The sequence below is a fragment of the Zootoca vivipara genome, chromosome 5, assembly GCF_965207765.1.
Source record: "Zootoca vivipara chromosome 5, rZooViv2.hap1.1, whole genome shotgun sequence".
NCBI classification, from domain to species: domain Eukaryota; kingdom Metazoa; phylum Chordata; class Lepidosauria; order Squamata; family Lacertidae; genus Zootoca; species Zootoca vivipara.
The window spans coordinates 2,604,573-2,620,080 of NC_142588.1; the positions used below are offsets into that span (position 1 = coordinate 2,604,573).

General features: G+C 44.9%; 1 protein-coding gene across 7 annotated transcripts in view; it reads left to right on the forward strand.

The window, feature by feature from the left end:
• Positions 1-2,040: 2,040 nt before the first annotated feature.
• Positions 2,041-15,508, forward strand: part of PPARA (peroxisome proliferator activated receptor alpha) — a 32,040-nt gene continuing 18,572 nt past the window's right edge. For 2 of the 7 annotated variants that reach the window (XM_088669966.1, XM_088669964.1), the window contains exons 1-2: positions 2,064-2,441; positions 10,292-10,417. The gene's annotated coding sequence lies outside the window, so the exon portion shown is untranslated. Of the gene's footprint in view, positions 2,783-10,291; positions 10,418-15,508 lie in introns of all 7 variants that reach the window. The other 5 variants (XM_035137564.3, XM_035137567.3, XM_035137565.3 and 2 more) reach the window with 4 other exon arrangements.

Below are 15,508 nucleotides of genomic sequence, written 5' to 3' on the forward strand. Positions count from 1 at the left end.
CCTTGCACAGGCTTTTGGACAAAAAAGCACCGTGGGTCTGGGGCCCAAGACAGGCAAAAGCTTTTCAAGGGGTCAAGAATTTGCTAGTATCTAATATAGTGATGAAACACTTTGATGAAAAGCTCCCAGTAGTGCTGGCTTGTGACGCTTCCCCCTACGGGGTGGGCGCGGTACTGGGCCACCAGCTTCCGGACGGGAGAGCGGTCCCAGTGGCTTACTTCTCCCAAACTCTCATGTTGGTGGAACTCAACTATTCTCAGATCGACAAAGAAGGCTTAGCAGTAGTTAAGGGAGTCAAGAAATTTTATGATTTCCTGTATGGTCGGCCCTTCACTATCATTACTGACCACAAGCCCCTCCTGGGACTCCTTGCCCCCGACCATCAAGAGACCCCAAACACTCTCGCCGCGAGTCTTGCACTGGCCCATTTGCTTGGCCGGCTACCAATATTCATTATAGCACCGACCCGGGCAAGCCATGGGACACACAGACACTCTCAGCCGCTTACCGCTGCCAGAGAGTGGCTCAGACCCGGCTCACCAGATCCTACTGCTGGAAGACCAGCCCTTGCATGTGAGTGAAGGACATTGCTGCCGCGACTGCGAAGGACAAGTTGTTGGCCCACATTGCGGATTGGGTGGGGAGAGGGTGGCCCGGAAAGCCGGGACCAGAATTTTCATGCTACACAGCCCGCAAGGACGAGCTGTCTACGCACAGGGGATGTGTATTATGGGGCAGCCGTGTCATAGTCGTCGTCCCCCCCCCCGCTCAGAAGAAAGGTCTTAGAAGGCCTGCACTTATTTCATATGGGAATAGCAGGGGTCCCCAGACTATGGCCCCCGAGCCGGATGCGGCCAAATTAGCCTCCCAATCCGGCCCGCGCCGCCCCCCGCCGCCCGCTGCCGCCGCCCGCTCTTACAGCGCGCGCCGATCTTCAAAATCAGCAAAAAATCGCCGAAAATCCTTTGTGCGCATGCGTATGGGCCTCTCCCGACCCAGAAGAGGTCATTTCCGATGCACTTCCGGGGCGGGGGAGGCCCATACGCATGCGCACAAGCGATTTTCGGCGATTTCCCCCCGAACGTGTATGTGTGCGCATGCGCACGGGCGCGCACTCCCCGCCCTCCGGCCCGCTGCGCGCGCACTCCCCTACTCTCCGGCCCGAAGCCCGGTAAGTCTGGGGACCCCTGGGGAATAGTATGGATGAAGGCACTGGCTCCTAGCTACATCTGGTGGCTGGGCATAGATGCATAGATAGATGCATAGATGCATAGATAGAGCATCTATGCATCTACGTCTGGTGGCTGGGCATAGATGCTGAGATAGAGGGCTGGGTCAAATGTTGTGATATGATAGCCATGTTCAAATATATAAAAGGATGTCATATAGAGGAGGGAGAAAGATTATTTTCTCCTGCTCCAGAGAAGCGGACACGGAGCAATGGATTCAAACTACAGGAAAGAAGATTCCACCTCAACATTAGGAAGAACCTCCTGACAGTAAGAGCTGTTTGGCAGTGGAACTTGCTGCCAAGGAGTGTGGTGGAGTCTCCTTCTTTGGGGGTCTTTAAGCAGAGGCTTGACAGGCATGTGTCAAGAATGCTTTGATGGTGTTTCCTGCTTGTGGTCTCTTCCAACTCTATGATTCTATGATTCTACAACTGAAACCATTTTCTGCCCTGCTGTGCTGAGGCCTCCTGCCGGAGTTGCTTTCTGGGGCGCCGCGTCTCCCGCGGAACTGGCTGCCCAAGCGACGCCTCTTGGCTTCGCCCCCGCCTCACGCGCCTGGGACCTTCCCGCCCGACCCTCCTGGGCCGCCCGTCCGGCGAGGGGAGGGTGCGCGGCCATTGGAGTCCATGTGTCCCTCCCTGCTTCCTCAGCGCCTGGCTCCCCTCCGGCTTCTCCCCCGCGGCGCTTGCTCGCTTTGCCCGTCCTCCTCTCCTTCCCTGCCCAATCGCAGCCGGCCGTGGCAGGAGGTGTGTGCGGGCGTGTGCTGGGTATGTGTGCTTGTATGTACACGGCGACCTCATTTCCGGTACCTGCCACTCAACGGCGGCCCCTGGCAGAGTTGCGAGAGGGGACGAGGCGAGGTCGGACCCCCAACCCCCCCGGCTCCTCCTCCTCCTGGGAAGCGGCCAGCTGGCTGGAGCGCGCGGCGCCCCCGGCTGTACCAGGCAGGGCACTCGGAGCTGCTCCAGCGGCGCCCGCGGCGGCTGAGGGGACCGAGAGCGAGGAGGTCCTGAGCCCCGCGAAGGAGCCGGCCGAAGCCTCCGTCCTTGCTCTGGCCGCGGCCAGGTGTGCGCGACCTTCTTCATTTGCGGAAGCGCGACGCGCAGAAAGCGCAGCGAGCGGGGAAGGCGGTCGCCGGGCGAGAGCAGCAGGAGGGGCTTCTTCGCCTTTTTCTGCAACGGCTCCTTTGTCCATTTAAACCGCGTCTCCAAGGTATACATTCAACAAGTGAAGTTCTCCTGTGCAGCCGATCTCTCCGGGCAGGCAGGCAGGCGGAAAGAGGAGGAGCTCTAGTTGTTGAATCGCTGTCTGTCAGGCGAGTTAAAGAAGTGCGCATGTGACCTTCTTTCCTCACTTATTTATATAAAAGCTGCGGGAAAGGCAAGGTGGTTGCTGTGTAGTGCGTGGACACGTGAAAGGCCTCTGGCGCACCCCTTCCGTGCCTCCAACAACTTGTGAAAAAAGCCATCAAGTGAAGCTTCTCGTCGGTGCAGCGTTTCCAGGCGGAGGAAATTGGCACTGCTTTAATTTCTGCCTATCAGTTTTGTTACATGGTATGTGTATCCTTTGCTCCCCACTACTAGGTTCGTAGCCGCCTTTCCTCCCGCTTCTAAGCTCCCTTCCTTCCTTTGGGAAGGAGGAACTCTAATAGGAACAGAAGTAAGAAGGGATGTTGGGCTGTCTGCTTCCCTTCAAACTTTGTAGTCAAGAAGAAATGCAACAGGTGTAGCAATTGGGAAAGTTTCACCTGGGAAGGGAAAGCTGTACATGTTGAATTCCTGCCTGTCAAAGACTGCAGAGTATAGGAATCCTCAGATTACAAAGTGGAAACCCTGTGTTTTAGTTTGGCTACTTATTCCTCCCTTTCAAATAAAACCAAAGTGCAGCATAAGTAACTTTGTCTTATTTGTTCTTCGCCTTTTTTTGTCTAAATGCCGAGTGTAAACTCCATTTTTGTCACCTTGTAAAGTCCATATACTCTAATGGCATTGCATAAACAGCTTGAGGTGAAAATGTCCCAACAATATTCTTGTTAAAATGGGTTAAACTAGGTCAAGATCTCTTAGTAATTATTATTTATTTCACACTTTTAAAAAGTCTTCAGAGCTATTTGCAAGTTGTGCAGGGATTAGTGGTGATAAAAGTGTGGATTTTCCCCGCCCCACCTTCTTCCTGGTCTCAGGAATCAAGGGGTCACAGTTCAGATCCCTGCTCAGCTATGAAACTCGGCAGGTGACCTTGGGCCGATCACTCCCTCTCAGCCTAACCAGCCTTGCATGCTTGTTGCGAGGATAAAGTATGAGTGTGCATGCACACGAAAGCTCATGCCAAAATAAAAACTTAGTTGGTCTTTAAGGTGCTACTGAAGGAATTTTTTTTATGGCAACCTACATTTGTGTATGCCTCCCTGAACTCATTAAAGGAAGGGTGCGGTACCAATGTGATAGGCTAACAAAACCGGTATCTTACATATTTTTATTGGCTAGACAATTTTAGGATAATATAAATTATTGAGTTTCGCGGAACTCCTCCTCAAGATGACGTGGGGAACAGTGATCTGTGATCTGTATCAGTTCTTCTGAATCAAAAGCTCAGGCTGGGATGATGTAATTGCATTTGATCACACTCTTGGACTTTGTGTTAGTAGACTGCTCCCTGTATCCTAGCCGAAGGCTGGGGTGGTTAAAAAGAAACTGCCTGTAAAGGGCCTTAAAATATCTATAAAAGAGTAATATAGAGGTTGGCGCAAAAGAAAGATCTTGTAAGAAGCTGCCATCAACAATCTAGGTGGTAATTCTTTCTGTAATATGTGAAGTATTTCTTTGGTTTTGGATGTGGGCCATGTGCACACCAATGTAGCTGGGGTATTTATGTTGTCTTGGATGGGTGATAGTGTTATCCTTGAGATGAGTGTAAAACAGTTGTGTCCCTGACATAAACAATAGTTGGAAGCTATCCATACCCACAAAGCAGGAGGCCTTGCTGCCAAAATTGGGATTTATGTGGTTTGACAAGGAAAAATGTTTCTATTCTAACCTGCAGGGTTACCTGATTTTTTACCCCACTCCCCTCCCCCCAAATTATTGAGAGTGTAGTCCTAAAAGTATCCAGGGCATTGGAAGGACATAAAAATAACAAGTAGGCTCATGTATCATTTTTTTTAAAAAAATCTGCAGTGCAGTTTATTTTCAGAAAGATAACTGAAAGCAATAACTTGTTACTCTTGGGTGGATTGATGAATATAATTTATTTTATTAAAATGTAGTATTTCTGCCAAATGGCATTAGGTGGCAAAGCTTGACAAAATTACCATTTTATCTGAATTATCAGTTGTAAGCTGACACTTATACCCAGCCTTCAACTCATAACTGGAGTTAGTATTACACCTTAGTAGGTTGTATCTACACTTTGTAGATGAAATACATTGCTGTGCTATACTATACTATACTATACTATACTATACTATACTATACTATACTATACTATACTATACTATACTATACTATACTTGGAACCATAGCTGCCAAGTTATCCCCTTTTTAAAGGGATTTTCCCTTATGCTGAATAGGCTTCCTCGTGAGAAAAGGGAAAACTTGGCAGCTATGCTTGGAACTTATGCTGTACAATGCATAAATAATGAAGGCTGCTCCATCATTTTAGTGGCGTTTATTACCAGGTAAACGCTAGAAAGATTGGGCTGCAAAAGCATCTAATTATGAGTTTTAACATGTGGCAACAACACTTTCATTGGTGATCTTTCTGTGTTAAGAGGCATATTGTTCATCTTATGTTAGCAAAATGTGTTTGGGTGAATCTGATACTGACCTTGGTGACTCTCCTGCTTTCTATGATGCAAGTACATAGGATATTCCTTCTCTCCTTCCCCTCCCCCACTTTCCATTTTGGGAAAGCCTGGGATAGTTATCATGGGACGTGGGAGGAGGAATCTTGCCAAATTACTTGTGCCCTGCATAAGATGGAGGTAGGGATTTTGGAATTGAGGATTTGTGTGGATAGATTATGTTAAACCTGCTTGCTTTACTTTTAAACATTAACTCAGGCATCCCCAAACATCGGCCCTCCAGATGTTTTGGAATTCAATTCCAATCTTCCCCGACCACTGGTCCTGTTAGCTAGGGATCATGGGAGTTGTAGGCCAAAACATCTGGAGGGCCGCAGTTTGGGGGTGCCTGCATTAACTATTTGCTACTTTTTCACCCTTGCCTTTTTCATTAATATAATGTGAATTACAAAGTTTTTGTATTGGAATAAATGTAGCTGTGGACCCAATTGTGATGGGTTGTTTTGATGTAATTCTAGATGGGAAACTTTGCAGAAAATACACTTTATTAATCTGCTTTAATTTACCTGTTGAGATTTAAATCCAACATGGAAAGATTAGTTGTGGAGAAATAAAAAGCTTGTTGTAGTGAGTAAATGAAAGTAATGTTTCAAATATTTTCTTTAATTTGTTGTAGGAGTTAATTTAAATGTAAGAATTGTCTGTTACTTACTTAGAATCTTATACCTTCCAGCTTTTGCTCTCAACCTTTAAGCCTAAATTTCCATTTGTTTTTCCCCCTTTGGGATGGGTGTATAAGAGATAGGATTTATTCAGGTCATTTTTAAATTTAGGCCTCTTGTGACTAGGTGTGTATTCATTGTGAGATTTTTGACTTGTAGAATGCTGTTAATATTTCCACAGAGAAGAAAAAAATGCAAATTGGAAGAACTACTGCATAGCTTGTTATAATTTCTGACAAGTTTTAGAATCATAGAATCATGGAATCATAGAGTTGGAAGAGACCCCAAGGGCCATCCAGTCCAACCCCCTGCCAAGCAGGAAACACCATCAAAGCATTCCTGACAGATGGCTGTCAAGCCTCTGCTTAAAGACCTCCAAAGAAGGAGACTCCACCACACTCCTTGGCAGCAAATTCCACTGTCGAACAGCTCTTAAAGTCAGGAGGTTCTTCCTAATGTTTAGGTGGAATCTTCTTTCTTGTAGTTTGAATCCATTGCTCCGTGTCCGCTTCTCTGGAGCAGCAGAAAACAATCTTTCTCCCTCCTCTATATGACATCCTTTTATATATTTGAACATGGCTATCATATCACCCCTTAACCTTCAGGCCTTTAGTTTTTAGTAAAGAACAACAAATAATATTTTTAATTATATTTCCTATATGTTGCAGAGTTTTTCTGTTGTGTCTTCTAAGGTTAGCTATGACTTTGATAAAGTGTATGATTGATAGATATAGTGATGTAAATATATGAAATTGAAACAGGGATTTGTGTATGAGGAATATTCATTGTAAAAGCTATTTCCCGTAACTGAGACTTATAAAGGGTGGAAGAGTCCAGCTGGAGAAATGTTTGAACATAAGTAATTGTGGTTCTCAGGACTGTGGGTATTTGTTGGTGAGATAAATATAGTTTTGTTGCACAATTTCAGCTTTAGAAATGTAACAATTTCCAGAGGGATAGCTGTGTGACAGCAAAAGCAACAAAAAGTCTTGTGGCATCTTAAAGACTGGGTGATATTCAACTAAGTTGTAGGCTATCCCCCTAAACAAATTTATTATTGCTCATGACGTAAGCTTTTGTTGTCTACAGTCCACGTCAATGCAAAGTATTATTCTGGTCAATGCAAAGTGTTTCAAATTGCTTTGTTTAAGAATGACCACTTTAAGGTCAGTTACACAGTCAAGTGCCCTGGAAGTTGAAAGATGTCCCTACTGCTTTTTCAGTACTGCCTTGCTTCATGTCAGATTTGACTCCATTTATTATTTTGCCTTAAGATTAGACTGAAATGGACACAGATTTGCCAGGACACTTTGAAACTGACTTTAAGGTGACCATCTCTTGTATTATTATTAACCAAAAGGGCACAGTTGTTGGCATCCATCTGTCTTGAGAGGCGATGGAGTGGGCCTCCAGGGCTGAAGTCAAACTACTGCATTAGGAGCACCAAAGTGACTTCCCTGGGGCGCAAGCCTGGGCAGTGTGTCTGGAGGCCAGGCAACAAGACCCTCTCGGTCCTGCTGATGCGGTCCAAAGGAAAGCAGAGCAAGGTGTTTGGCATCAGCTTGGCTGCAGCAGTTGCCAGAAGGAGGTGTACAAGACGCCATCCAATTGTCTTGTTTGGATTTATGTAGGGTTTACTCCTAAGCCTTTTATTCTCCCAAAGAGGCAGCAGGTATGGATTTCCCCCCATAGTTAACCTTGAGTATAGCCACAAGGTGGAAGAGGTTTAGGACCAGAGTTTTCCTTCTCCTAGTTGGGCTACCTTCCCAGGTTGATGAGCCCCATCTGCCCCTCACTTCCCTCTACAGTGGTACCTCGGTTTAAGGACACAATTGGTTCTGGGGAGCTGTTTGCTCCCCAAGCAGTACTTAAATGGAGCGCCTCTTCCGCGCATGCGCGAAGCGCCGATTGAGCACTTCTGTGCATGCGCGCGCCACGGAACCCGGAAGTACACTTCCAGGGCTGTGGAGTACTCAAACCAAGAGTACTCAAACTGCAGTGGACTTAAACCAAGGTATGACTGTACAGTGTGTGCAGAATCCGTTTTCTTGACTGTTGGACCCACTCTTGGTCTTGTTCGCTCAATCTGCTGGAGCCTGTCTTCCCATGCAGGGGAGTCCATATCTCACTGAGGGTTTGAGACCCATTGGCTACCCTCACCTGGTGTAGCCAGCCTGTTGAATCCATTCCCAGGGTGTGGCCACTGTCGCATGCTGATAGCTTCTAGTTTATTAACTAGAATAGTTGAGTCGTTTTCAACCTACCGTATTTTGAGTCCACGGCTCCCTTGACCAACTACATTCCTTTTGTGGCACCCCAGTGGGGCTCAGGAGCCCAGTTATGTGACCCCTTGCCTGCAGAGCTGGCAGCCTCTCACCCTTTTTCAAACACCTTCCCTTGTGGAGTGTTCTCCTCTTCCCTCTCCTTGGAGTCCTCTGGACAGCTGCTGCTGCCTCCTCACCTGCCCCAAAGAGAGGGGCCTCCTCACACTGCCCCACAGGGGCCTGGGAAGCACCCCCTGGCCAGCCCAAGGCACCATTCGCCTGGGCAGCTTGTAGCCATGGCTGCTGCAACAAACAGCTGTGCAAGCCTTTGGGAGGCAGAGATGCAAGAGGGCATCAGAGGAGGAAATAAGCAACTATCTTACTTTTAAAAGACATCTGAAGGCAGCACTGTTTAGGGAAGTTGTTAATGTTTAATGCTGTATTGTGTTTTTAACATTCGGTTGGGAGCTGCCCAGAGTGGCAGGGTATAAAAAATATATTATTATTATTATTAACCATCATTCAAAGCACCCCAGGGTGCCAAGGCACACTGGTTGAAAACCACTGGTGTAGTTAATAGCATAGTTATAACAAGCTTTACTTTTCTTCATTTCATATTGTTCTCACCACGTCTACCAATTGCAAATACAGTATTAGGCAAGCTTGGTCTGATATTTCAAAAGTTTTTAGCTTTTAAAAAACTAAATAAAGGTAATATTAACTAATTACAGTAAACTAAATATGCTAATTTAGATTGTCAAGGATATTAATCTTTAAGGTGTCAGAAAACATTGTTTTTAGAAATACAATTATTTTAGTTTAAATAACATACTACTATCTGTAAGCCTTGGGCAAGTAACAGTGTAGTAAAAACACAGCCAAATTATGCTGCATTGGATATTTGGGTGGTTGCATCTAAGCATAATACTACTTTAAAGTCAACAATCAGTCATTTTTCTTAATTTTCATTGTTAATTTTCATTCTTGGCCACTGTGTCATTTCCATTCACCAGGATTGCTAATCTTATCTTTTCCCAATTTTTATTCTGAACATGGACTTTTTCTTTGTTTGCCACCTCTTTCCTTGGCCCTAGTCCTATGCATTTACCAGCAGCCTGGCATATAGAAATTAAGCTGATGGGTTTTTCCTCATAACTTTTCCCCCATGCCACGAAATATTTCATTTTCTCATTTTTTGCGTGAGCTGGACTGTTAAATGCACAGGATGAAGTCTAAGGGTGGAAATGGCAACCTTAGAAATAGTATACATAGGAGAAAATGTAAGGAAAGGCTGGAATATTTATTCAGTTGCAGCAATATGAGTCACATAACTTAAACAAATAAAACTTTTTGGTATAGCCATAAAAGGTTGAGAGAATATCTACCTGGAAGGGGCAGGTCCTCTGAAAGATAAAAAGCTTTCCTAGGCTCCCTTGCAGGAGAGCTCATAGGAGGAAATAATAGTGATCTCATGCACATAAATCTTGAACAGGTAGGTAGCCGTGTTGGTCTGAGTCGAAGCAAAATAAAAAAATGCACACGAAAGCTCATACCAAAATATAAACTTAGTTGGTCTTTAAGGTGCTACTGAAGGAATTTTTTTATTATAAATCTTGAAGATACTGTACTTAGCAAAAGTTAAAAATGGGAAGAAAACAACTGCTTAGAGCACAACTTTTAATGCACTGTTTAAGCAATTATACAATATTCAAGATATAGTTGAAATCTTTATATAATAGCCATGTGTATTGAGCTGTAGTCCCAAAGAGCTTTGAAGTCTCCACTTTGCTCAGAGAGCTAAAATTAAAGATACTTAGACAAAAGCCTTGGGCAAATTGATAAAACTAGGCTTGTTCTTGATATCTAGTATCTGCTTGTATAGATCTTAATATAGGGGACTAATAACTTACTTGCTGATTAGATTTTTTGAAAGTATGGTTGGTAGATTGGATAGTAATAGACAGGGCCGGCCCTATGGCAAGGCTGGGTGGCACAGGGTGCCGGGCCGCCAGGGGGGCGCCGCGCGGCTGAGCCTGTGGCAGCTGCGCTGCGCTGTGCCCGCGCTGGGAAACAAAGCGCGGGGGGGGGGGCGCCGGAGCAATCTTCGCACCAGGGCGCCAGATATGCTTAAGACGGCCCTGGTAATAGACATACCTTATTAAAGTTTGGGGGAGGGGCAACAGACTTGCGGAAGTTTGCATGTGCCTTAGCTGCATTTAAGAGCCCCCTTTTCATGATCTGTTTATCTTATGCAGTACTCTTTTTCTTTTGAAGTGAAAACACTAGAAATCCAGAATTCATGGTGAATCTAACAACAAGCAAGTCTACCAAGAAAATGGAAGGGAAACATATTATGGATACAGTTTTTGTTTCCAGTTTTCCAAGAATCTGTTGTAAATGGTAAGTAAAATTTGCATTTTGTATATTATGCAAACCACTCTGATTTCTTTAAGGCACTGTGGAAAGAAACTATTACAGATATAATTGCTTGAATAGGTATAAGTTAACAAAATAGTATTTTTTATAATATCATAACTCCTGATCTGTTTTGTTTCACATCAGCTCAAGAATTCAATTCTTATTTTGTTGTTGGCTCACTCACAGCGTTCAAAATTAGCCCAGCGCCAGTCTCATTTTGTGACTGGCAGCCGCCCTTTTGCGAGGCAGAGGCAGTGCAGATGTCCAGGTGCCATTGTTTGGTGCCTAACATCTCACCCTGGGCAGCATGGCACCAAAATACATGCCTCTTTTGCTGCCGTACTGCCGTACTGCCCTGCCGGGCAGTAGCATGGTACCAGAAGATGCATGTGCCGAAACATCCTAGGCAGCAACTCTTGAAGGGTGTCGGCCAGAGGCACAGTCGGCGGCATCTGTTGCTAAGGAGAAGAGCTGATGGGGTGTTGCTGAGGAGCTGCTTGGGGCTGCCACTCAGTGCTGCAAATGTGGAGCTGTTCATTTGGCTGCTCCAACTTCTTAAGCAGCTCCAGAAGCTTCTGCACTCATTCTGTTCCCTTCTTTCTGTTCTCCAATGCTGTGGAAGCCTATGGGTAAGACGGCCCTGGCCTTGTTATGTTTCCTATGAATGTGTGGTTTATAAATACTTAAATAAATAGCTTTATTTCTTTTTTATTTAAGTAGATATATGTTGAATAGGTTATATTCTTGAAAACCTTTATGAGCTATTTTAACTTAACTTGCACTGTTCTGTATACATAAATACAGGTGAGGGGAAGAAGAGGAGAGCAGGTGCTAGTAAGACTCCTCTCCCTCCTTTCCTCTGTGTTGCCAGAACATGCAAGTGTTGACCAGAGAGAGAATGAGAAAGCATACATGCTTCTATATCTACTGCTGAGAAAATGCAGCACAAAACGCGTTCATGTATAAAGTGTATAACCAAGCAAGGAAGAAGACACTGATATGAATTGTTGTATTAAATATGTGTATTCTTTCCCAATATTGTATTAACAATGAGTGATGCAATGCATTGGCAGTAAAAGCAGGAAAGAATTCCAGTGAAAGGACATAGTATCGTTTTTTATCTTTAGCCCAGAAGAAGAATTCATTCTTGTGCAGTTTCTTCCACAAACAGATGTTAGCTTTTCAACTTGTAAATAATTGTGGTCTGTTTGTATTTTGTAATGAATCGTGCAGGGGGCTACAGATGGTTTGGAGGCTGCAGCTGTGCAGATGCAGGAAGAGCGGGGATGGGGGGGAGCTGGAGGAGGGCACTGGCATTCTTATGCAGGAGAGGAAGAAAACAGCTGAGAGATGAAATTGACAGGGGAGTGGGAGAAATAAATTGAGTTGAAGGAAATTTAAGTTTTGCTGTGAATAGGAATAACAAGCATTGGTTGTGCTGGATATTGATCAGGTAAGACACTTATCTAGGACTGGAAAAATTGCTATGCATATTTAATTGCTAAATACAAAAAGGAACTTCAGAGTGTACTAACATTTCATTCAGATGTTTTGCTGTGAAGTCATGTTAATAGTCTTCTAAATGATCTTCTTCTGGGTTTGTGTTCACAAGAAAATGTAGCATGTGATACATTATTCTTGTGTAGCTAGAAACTATGGCACAGTCTGAATAAACAAAATGCACGCCTGGAGAGAATCTTGCATGGAAGTTCTGTTACTGTGCTTCCTACTGCTGAAGAGGCAATGAAAACATTGACTTGTCTCTAGCACTGTGGATTCAGCAGAGGCAACATAGAAAACTCTAACTGTGGATGGAATTGCTTACTATACTTGTGTGTGGATCACAAGTTTTCTTTTTTCCTTTTAATATTTCATTTTTCAATTTTCAAAATAATTTTTCTTTTGTTTATACATATCCAATCCAAATTTGCATTTAATGACTCCCCCCGCCCCCTCTGGTTTCCCTTCCCCCCTTTAATTCTTCTTGCATATGATTATATATCTCCCATTAATTTCAAGTTTTCTATAGAATCATTATTTAATAATAATAATAATAATAATAATAATAATAATAATAATAATTTTATTTATACCCCGCCCTCCCCAGCCAGGACCAGGCTCAGGGCGGCTAACACCAAATATAAAACAGTTAATTAAAATACATCTTAAAAACAAGATTAAATACAACATTTAAAATGCAGCCTCATCAGAAAAGGAAAAAGGGGGAGGGGATTAAGTTGATTCCAGGCCAAAGGCCAGGCAGAACAACTCTGTCTTACAGGCCCTGCAGAAAGAGAACAAATCCTGCAGGGCCCTGGTCTCATGAGACAGCACGTTCCACCAGGCTGGAGCCAATGTTGAAAAGTCCCTGGCTCTGGTTGAGGCTAATCTGACTTCCTTAGGGCCTGGGATCTCTAAGGTGTTGCTATTTATGGACCTTAAAGTCCTCTGTGGGGCATACCGGGAAAGGTGGTCCCGTAGGTACGAGGGTCCTAGGCCATGAAGGGCTTTAAAGGTCAAAACCAGCACCTTAAATCTGACCCTCTACTCCACCGGGAGCCAGTGCAGCTGGAAAAGCACTGGATGAATATGCTCCCATGGCAGGGACCCCGTGAGGAGCCTCGCTGCAGCATCCTGCACCCGCTGGAGTTTCTGGGACAGTTTCAGGGGCAGCCCTGGATAGAGCAAATTACAGTAGTCAAGCCTGGAGGTGCCTGTTGCGTGGATCACTGTGGCCAGATCGGGGTGGGAGAGGTAAGGGACCAACTGCTTAATGCGGCAAAGATGGAAAAATGTCGCCTTAGCTGTTGCTGTAACCTGCGCCTCCATGGAAAGGGAGGTGTCAAGAATTACACCCAAACGCTTAACGGAAGGTACTGGCACTAATTGGCCCCCGCAAAAGTAGAGAGTTGACCCCTCATCCCCATGCCATCCCGACCCAGCCAAAGGACCTCTGTCTTTGAAGGATTTAGTTTCAATCGGCTCCCACGAAGCCATCCAGCCACAGCATCCAAGCATCTGGTCAGTGTGTCCGGGGCTGAGTCAGTGTGGCCATCATAGCTGCCAAGTACCCCGTATTTCCCGGGAAACCCCCCCGTTTTTCCTTACCGTTTCCCGGCGGTCTCCCGTTTCAGCTCCTCTCCTGTTAATCTCCCTTATTTTGGCTCCTGTCGGCGGCCATTTTTCTGGCGCCGCTTTGCCCATCTATGGGCACCAGAAAATGGCCGGTGCCGGAAGTTGCATCTATGCATGTCCGGAAGTGCGTAGACGCAACTTCCGGTGTCGCTTTGCCCATCTATGGGCACCGAAAATGGCCGGCGCTGGCACCGGGAGTTGCGTCTACGCACTTCTGGACATGCGTAGATGCGACTTCCGGCTCCAGCACCGGCTGTTTTCGGTGCCCATAGATGGGCAAAGCGACACCAGAAGTTGCGTCTACGCAACTTCCGTTGTCGCGCGGCTGCCAATCCCGGATTTCTCCACGAGAGACTTGGCAGGCATGGTGGCCATCCATCAGCAGATAGAGCTGAGTGTCATCAGCATATTGGTGACAACCCAGCCCAAAGCTCCGGACAATCCTGGCAAGGGGGCACATAAAGATGTTTAGAAGCATTGGGGAGAGGATTGCGCCCTACGGCACTCCACACACCAAGGAGTGGCACGACGACATCTCCCTCCCTCATTTCTATTTAAGAAACTTTAGCATAGTTTGCTGGGAAGTAGCATTGAGTGAACTCAAAGATACTCAACAGCACAATGCTACTTGGTCTCCAATTAATACTTTGGCCTTGTTTTCAGTAGTAGGTGGGTATACTGTATTTCATAGTAGCATTGTGCTGTTGAGTATCTTTGAGGATACATAAGAGATAGAATTGTACAAAACTGGCAAGAGTTCAACAACTGTTTTGCAAAGTAATCAAGTAATAAAAATGAAATAAAACCGGGGGGGGGGGAGAGCTCTAAAAGATTATCTCTAAATAGAGAATCTGCATAAACCTGAGATTCAGCATAGCTTGAAGGCTAAATCATGGTTTGTAAAGACCACAAACCAATGCAGTTATAACATAACAAATATTTTGGGGGGGGGGGCTGGACGCTTGGCATGATCACACAGTATTCTGCACTTGAATTATTGTTGAAGCTGGTGTTTTTGTCTTGAGGTCAAAAGTCCTAAATGAGAAGTGAATATTTAACTTCTTTTTCAAGGACAGTTGGTAATCTTTCTTTATTGGAACATGAGATTAGAGGGTTGAAAACAACAACTCCAAAGAGATATAACTCTTGATGATTTTGGCTGCCAGAGCAGTGCAGCCTGTGGATTTAAAAGACCATTCCATAATAAAAACGAGATACACCTTGAATCACCAGAGAATGGGGATATTTTTTTGGGGGGGGGAGGGATCTTAGATATAAGCATTGTCTTCCTTCTCTCTGCCTGCCCTCACCTTATGGTGGTGAGTTCCTTTGCTTTTTTTTCTAATCCTGTACTACCTTTCCCTACCAACAAAAGACTCCGAGTCCTAGCACAAAAAAAGCTATGAATGGATCTATTTATTTGCTATTTATTTTGCTCCTCCTTGCCTATTTGTTTATATGTGCAACATTCACACTTCTTTACTGCTGCATGCACATTCCATTTTCTCTATGTAAAATTATTTGCTTGGACATTTCATAATAATTAATGAGAACTAAACAATTTTGATGGAAAAGACAATATTTTTCTTATCTGGCAGAATGAAAGAGATTTAACATGTCCAACTCCCTAGCAGAGTAGCTGACAGAGTAGCTACCGGTAGCAGTGCAGTGAGGAAAGATTATCTGGAATACCAATCTGGATAGCTTTAAAAGATGATTAGACAAAGTTATGGAGGATAAGGCTACCAGTGGCTGTTAGGCACAGAGCAGAGTCGTCATGGCTATTATTGAAGGCAGCATGCTTCTGAATATCAGTTGTTAGAAACAGGTTGGCCACTGCAAGAACAAGATGCTGGAACAGCTGGGCTGTTGATCTGGTCCAGATGATGATGATGATGATGCACAAGTTTGCCATTAAAAGCTAGCTTGATTCTTGAA